This window comes from Aquarana catesbeiana, linkage group LG06, assembly GCF_042186555.1.
Source record: "Aquarana catesbeiana isolate 2022-GZ linkage group LG06, ASM4218655v1, whole genome shotgun sequence".
Lineage (NCBI taxonomy): Eukaryota > Metazoa > Chordata > Amphibia > Anura > Ranidae > Aquarana > Aquarana catesbeiana.
In genome coordinates, this window is record NC_133329.1 from 3755490 (window position 1) to 3763293 (window position 7804).

The window sequence follows — 7804 nt, forward strand, 5'->3', positions numbered from 1 at the left end:
AAGACATGGTTTTTATTGAAGTCATTTTAAAATGATTTTGTAGAAAGGTTTTGGTTTGAAAATGGCTGCCGCATATTCAAGTGACCATGTGGCTGAGAGGGGGAAGGGCTGCCATGCGTGGCTGGAAGCTAGGCAACAGCATGGAGGAGCTCTTTTGATTTGAGATGATAAGATCAAGCATGCATTCATCGCTGTTTGTATTTCTCTTGTTGTCTTGTTCTTGTTGAAGCTGATGCCAGAGTTAAGTATATGACCTTTCTCTGGGAATAAGAGTGTCAGTTTGAATCCATGTAATTTTGTGTTTTATGTAGGCTAAAAAGTGTGTCTATGGCTAAAAATGCATTCTCAATAGTTTTAGTCCACTCTTGTGGAGAAAGTGTTAGTTTCCTAGTGAAGAAATCTCGGTTTGTGCTGGTTTTGGCGGGATCAACAGCTGCATTTCATGTGTTAATATCACCATGTGGTCCCATTGTCGTCGGCCATTTTGCTATCTACCATGTGGCCCAGCTTTCGTCTTCCATTTACTTGTAGTCACCATGTGGCCTTGGCTTGATTTGTTTGTTGCAACTGCCATTTCGTGTCTGCTGTGTTTTGGGTGGAATTGCTCTGCTTTTGGGCCAGGTTTCTAAGTTTAGTGTGAGTAGTACGGTCTGTTCTGTGTTAAAAAGGTGATTTTGGTTTGTAGAGGCACAGTTTAAGGATTTGATGCTGTTTAGCCTGTAAATCATTAGACATGTGCACACTGAAGTATTTCGTTTCGGAATTTTGTTTTCGTCCGAAAAATACATTTATTTAGTTACTCCCGAAATTCGTTTTTATTTATTTTGTTTAGTTAAAAAATGCATTCGTCCGAAAATCCAAAATAATTAAGGTCAAATCTGTCATTGAAGGCTTATGGTGTCTGTCGAATGTTCTAAGAAGATTCGACGGAGCAGCTAAACTTTCCGACGCCGCGATCGTACATTTCCGGTCGAATGTTCCACCTACAAGCTATAGTAGAATTCTAATGTTGCATGACACTAGTAATAATTATATTTATGAATTATTATTACTAGTCAACCAACATTAGAATTCTTCTATAGCCTATGGGTGGAGCATCTGACCATAAATGTCCGCTCGCAGCGACTGCTTCGTCGAATCTTCATGTCGAATCTTTTCTCTCTATGTCGAATAATCTTGGACTAATAGAGTTAGGTTAGGCACATTCGACCTTTTTTGCTATTGTCTCTATAATGTCGAAATCTTTTCTCTCTATGTCGAATCTTTTCTCTCTATGTAGAATAATCTTGGACTAATAGAGTTAAGGTTAGGCACATTCGACCACAGGTTCGATGGACACAGATCACTATTGTCAGCGTCATGTCTGCACGTTCGTTATCGTTTATTAAAACAATAATGAAAATACCCGAAATTCGGACGAAAATGCATTCGGACGAAAATGAATGCACATGTCTATAAATCACTCCAGAGTGGAAATTGCTCCAATTTCAGGGGTGAGACACCGGGAACTGAGAAACTGTTTTGTTTAAATGTTAAACTCACTGGTTTAAATAGTTTATCCAGTGTTGGATTTTGAAGACACCATTCTGTCATTGCAAATGATGTAGGCACCATTTCCTTTTAAGTGAATTTAATCTTTTCAGGTTTAGCTTTTTTTGTAATTTTTACATATTTATCAGTAAAATGAATGCGTTTTTTTTTTTGTAGAAAAGAAAGGCTTTGGCTAACCTCCTTGAGTCATCTTTTTGCAGGAGTTTCAGTTTTTGGCTTTAGTTGCGTTGTTGTTGTGTGGTATTTCGGTCTCAAAACTTGTGGTCTGACTGCCCAGGGGATATGTGAGTCGAGGGGGGATTCCCTCCCATTTGCAATATGGGGGCTTATTTCACCCTTTCCTGGACAAAAGGTTTTTAAAATTGTTGAAGTATGATAGCCATAGATGTTTTTAATGTTTTGATAGACATAATATGAAGCTATTCCAGGCTTCCCTTCCCCATCCCCCTTCCTGTCCATTGATACAACAGAAAGTTGGTGGGAGGAGCTTGGGGTCTTTTGAAAAAAACATGTGGACAAAGGGACTTGTGTTTGGTAGGACGAAACCATTTAATTCCAGCTGTTTTGTGAAGTTTTTTACTGTAATACAGTTTTGGGTAGAGAGTAAACAGGAGGCGTCCATGTTATTGTTGTAATATCTAGGTACCGATAGAAGCCATAATATTGTTTTGAATAGTGGAGGATTTCATGGTGCTTTGTAGTTTGTCTGACAAACATATTTATAGGGCTGCCGATAATTGGTTGGAGAGCATGTAAATGTGAGCAGTAGATTCTAGCATCCTGGCAGGCCGTGTATAATAATCGGAATACGCCGGTGCCAGTACTGTAAAAATAGTCACTAGGCAGTACTGCTCCGAAAGTTAGTGCAAGGGTGCCCTGGATGCAGGGACACGTCATAAGTGATGCGAATCCTTGTGGGTAATGTTGACCATGCATTGGAGGAAAAAAATGAGGCTCCACACCAGTCAGACAGCTGCATAGTACATGAGGTCTGGGTTTGGGGCTCCAGACTTGAGACCCCTTAAAGATTGGCAGATATGAGGTCTGGGTTTGGGGCTCCGGACATGAGACCCCTTAAAGATTGGCAGATATGGTCAGAGGGTACAGGAAGGTGTGTTCCTTTGCAAGGTACTTTTGATGTCTGGAGGTACGAGACCCCAGAATAAAAATACCTTGGAAGTAGTTCAGCTGTGGCTTCAGAAATCTGTGATGATGAGTGAGTTGTTGGATGTGTAGTACACCTTTGTGTGATTAAAATTATCATGCCTGTTTTTGAACTTTATGTGGCTGGTCCATGCAAGGTTTCAAGCTGCTCTCGTGTCTTTCCCATTGTATTTTTTTCTATCAATAAAAGAGTGAAGGCAGCATTCCATCTGATTGTTTAGTTTTTTTTTTTTTCATTTTTGTTTTGGGAACTATGAAATATGTCCCCCACATTTGTATCTAAATATTTTTCTCATGTTTTAGTCTTCTCATTGTTTGTATGTAGTAATATGAATATGTTTGAACTTACCACAACAGCCCTCTTACGTGTCACGGCTGTTGTATTTTAGTAGGAACATAAAAGTAAGGGTTACAGAGGATTTAGTTGTTGTTGGTTTTGAGGAATGTCAGTGACAATTTACCAATGTACATGAATGTTGTATTGTTTACCATTCTTTGCAGGTTAAATATGAAGGATAGAGTAATAACTTTTGTTGTTATATACATAGAAAGCAGGTGTATGTAGATAGCTGTACACATGCATAAATACACATGCCTAAGAAGTTAAAAGTATCATAGGCTATTTCACTGTTTCATTGTTTTTTTTTCCTGCACCATTCTAAATCCTGTGTCTCTTCCTCCAGTTTGTAATGAGGAAGAAAATGGGGGGATGATAATGGTGAGAATGACAATTTTCAAACCAATAATAGTAACTGCTCTAATTCTAGCCAAGTTTGTGTCCTTGTTCTACGACTGTCTTTCTTTGATGGAATTTAAATCAGCAGGCAGCAGTCCGAGGCTCCCATCCCAGATGCTAAGAACCTTTTTGTCAATGGTTCCAGGTATTACACCCCAGATGGTAAGCCACTCAGTGACCACAGTCATTGAGTTAGGTTTGTTTGGAGGTCAACCAAAAACAGGGTTGTACTTTCCTCAGCAGCTGTCGACATTCTCAGCTAATGGGGTGGGTGCAGTCACTGTAACATGAACTTCAAAAGGTCCACCACAGGGTTCATGAGTCCCTCCTGGACCCTGACACAATAATCGGTTTACATTCTTTCCAACCAAGTGACTAGGTCATTGTAAAGAAGCTTGAGGGATGAGACAACTGGATCCACGCCAGCCGCTGCAAGAAGCTGCTCAACTACACCAAAGGATGAGGAGTATCTTTGTTTATTTATATTTTTAAAGTGTATATTCCAACTAGCTAAGAAAGACAACAGGACACATTGCTGGGCCTACTCTGAATCCCCACTGAACTTTAGTACCCCAGTGATGACAGCGGTACATGGTATATAGGATGTTCATATTGGTATGAGGAGTTTTGACAAACTAGTAAAATCCAAACAGACACTTGTCAATAAAATGTAACGATACATCTCTAGAGGGTAAAATTAGTTACAGTTTTAACAAAAGCCCTGGTTCTTGCAAGGTTTGGTATCCGGACAACAAGGTAGCCCACAAGTGTGCTTCAACTTTGGTTCGGTATTTATGCGGGTCTACAACTTATAAGGTAATTCCCCCTAATGCAAGAGGTTCATGCGTGCTGGTGAAACTCATCCCAGCATCTTATGTTGCGGCCGATCGTGAGGATCTGATGGCGCGAGAGAAGGTAAGAATGGCAGGGACAGCTAGAAGGGAATTGTTCATCAACCTAGACCAGGTCTGGTCATGGTTTCCTGCTTGTTCATGATGGGGGCTTGAGCTTATGAAACGATTGAACAATTTCTCATCCAGTGTGGATGGGATGGTCAATGTAACTGTTGAAGCTACAAGGAAGTTCCCACAGGAATAACGGCAGATCAAGACCTGTCTATTAAAAGATGGCCCATGATTATCTGTTGGCATCCAAGGGGGGTTTCTGTGAATTCATAGGTAAAGATTGTTATACCTGGATCGGGGATACTAGTGACAAAGTTCAGGCCCATATGGATAAGGTTTAGATCCCTGCAAGGCAAAGCCAGAGCTATAGCTAGTGAATGTTGGAATCCTTTTAAGGGTTTGGGAAGCTTTGGGGATTTTTTATTTTCCATCGGATCATAGTTGAAGGAAGTAGGGGTATATATACTCATGTTGTTTTTATTTCTATTCCTTTTATATGTCGTGATGAGGTGCTCCTGTTGCCTGATTGGACCAGTGAACAGAGCCCGAGCAGATGACCACATCTTCCTCACCTTCCTCACCGAGATGACATGCCCCAAAGCCCAGCCCACGTACAAGACACTGAGGATCCTAGACCGACCAGCGATTACTACAGCTCACCATGTCATGTCCTCCCTATAAGTCACCCCTCCTGAAGCACAGAGTCTACAAGTTAAGCCATGTTATGAACTTGTATGGACTGCAAGGACTGATTAATTTCCAGGTGTAAGAAGAAGATCAAGATTCATCGAGGGACACATGGGAGCATATGACAAAGAGGAGGAGCTGTTGTGGAAATTTTTATTAACCACTTCAGCCCCGGAAGGATTTACCCCCTTCCTGACCAGAGCACTTTTTACAATTTGGCACTGCGTCGCTTTAACTGCTAATTGCGCGGTCATGCAATGCTGTAACCAAACGAAATTTGCGTCCTTTTCTTCCCACAAATAGAGCTTTCTTTTGATGGTATTTGATCACCTCTGCCGTTTTTATTTTTTGCGCTATACACGGAAAAAGACCGAAAATTTTGAAAAAAAATGATATTTTCTACTTTTTGTTCTAAAAAAAATCCAATAAACTCAATTTTAGTCATACATTTAGGCCAAAATGTATTTGGCCACATGTCTTTGGTAAAAAAAATGTCAATAAGTGTATATTTATTGGTTTGCGCAAAAGTTATAGCGCCTACAAACTAGGGTACATTTTCTGGAATTTACACAGTCTTTAATTTATGACTGCCTATGTCATTTCTTGAGGTGCTAAAATGACAGGGCAGTACAAAACCCCCACAAATGACCCCATTTTGGAAAGTAGACACCCCAAGGAAATTGCTGAGAGGCATGTTGAGCCCATTGAATATTCATTTTTTTTGTCCCAAGTGATTGAATAATGAAAAAAAAAAAAAAAAAAAAAAAAATTACAAAAAGTTGTCACTAAATGATATATTGCTCACACAGGCCATGGGCATATGTGGAATTGCACCCCAAAATACATTTAGCTGCTTCTCCTGAGTATGGGGATACCACATGTGTGGGACTTTTTGGGAGCCTAGCCGCATACGGGGCCCCGAAAACCAATCACTGCCTTCAGGATTTCTAAGGGCGTACATTTTTGATTTTACTCCTCACTACCTATCACAGTTTTGAAGGCCATAAAATGCCCAGATGGCACAAACCCCCCCCAAATGACCCCATTTTGGAAAGTAGACACCCCAAGCTATTTGCTGAGAGGCATGTTGAGTCCATGGAATATTTTATATTTTGACACAAGTTGCGGGAAAGTGACAATTTATTTATTTATTTTTTTTTTTTTTGCACAAAGTTGTCACTAAATGATATATTGCTCACACAGGTCATGGGCATATGTGGAATTGCACCCCAAAATACATTCTGCTGCTTCTCTTGAGTACGGGGATACCACATGTGTGGGACTTTTTAGGAGCCTAGCCGCGTACGGGACCCCGAAAACCAATCACCGCCTTCAGGATTTCTAAGGGTGTACATTTTTGATTTCACTCTTCACTGCCTATCACAGTTTCGGAGGCCATGGAATGCCCAGGTGGCACAAACCCCCCCCAAATGACCCCATTTTGGAAAGTAGACACCCCAAGCTATTTGCTGAGAGGCATGGTGAGTATTTTGCAGCTCTCATTTGTTTTTGAAAATGAAGAAAGACAAAAAAAAAATTTTTTTTTTCTTTTTTTAATTTTCAAAACTTTGTGACAAAAAGTGAGGTCTGCAAAATACTCACTATACCTCTCAGCAAATAGCTTGGGGTGTCTACTTTCCAAAATGGGGTCATTTAGGGGGGGTTTGTGCCACCTGGGCATTCCATGGCCTCCGAGACTGTGATAGGCAGTGAAGAGTGAAATCAAAAATTTACGCCCTTAGAAAGCCTGAAGGCGGTGCTTGGTTTTCGGGGTCCCATACGTGGCTAGGCTCCCAAAAAGTCTCACACATGTGGTATCCCCGTACTCAGGAGAAGCAACAGAATGTATTTTGGGGTGTAATTTCACATATTCCCATTGCATGTTTGAGCAATATATCATTTAGTGACAACTTTGTGCAAAAAAAAAAAAAAAAATAATAATTTGTCTCTTTCCCGCAACTTGTGTCACAATATAAAATATTCCATGGACTCGACATGCCTCTCAGCAAATAGCTTGGGGTGTCTACTTTCCAAAATGGGGTCATTTGGGGGGGTTTTGAACTGTCCTGGCATTTTATGCACAACATTTAGAAGCTTATGTCACACATCACCCACTCTTCTAACCACTTGAAGACAAAGCCCTTTCTGACACTTTTTGATTACATGAAAAAATTATTTTTTTTTGCAAGAAAATTACTTTGAACCCCCAAACATTATATATTTTTTTAAAGCAAATGCCCTACAGATTAAAATGGTGGGTGTTTAATTTTTTTTTTTTCACACAGTATTTGCGCAGCGATTTTTCAAACGCATTTTTTGGGGAAAAAACACACTTTTTTAAATTTTAATGCACTAAAACACACTATATTGCCCAAATGTTTGATGAAATAAAAAAGATGATCTTAGGCCGAGTACATGGATACCAAACATGACATGCTTTACAATTGCGCACAAACGTGCAGTGACAACAAAATAAATACATTTTTAAAAGCCTTTAAAAGCCTTTACAGGTTACCACTTTAGATTTACAGAGGAGGTCTACTGCTAAAATTACTGCCCTCGATCTGACCGTCGCGGTGATACCTCACATGCATGGTGCAATTGCTGTTTACATTTGATGCCAGACCGACGCTTGCGTTCGCCTTAGCGCGAGAGCAGGGGGGACAGGGGTGCTTTTTTTTTTTTTTTTTTTTTTTCTTTATTATTTTTTTGCTTTTTTATCTTATTTTAAAACTGTTCCTTTCATTTTTTTTTTTTTTTA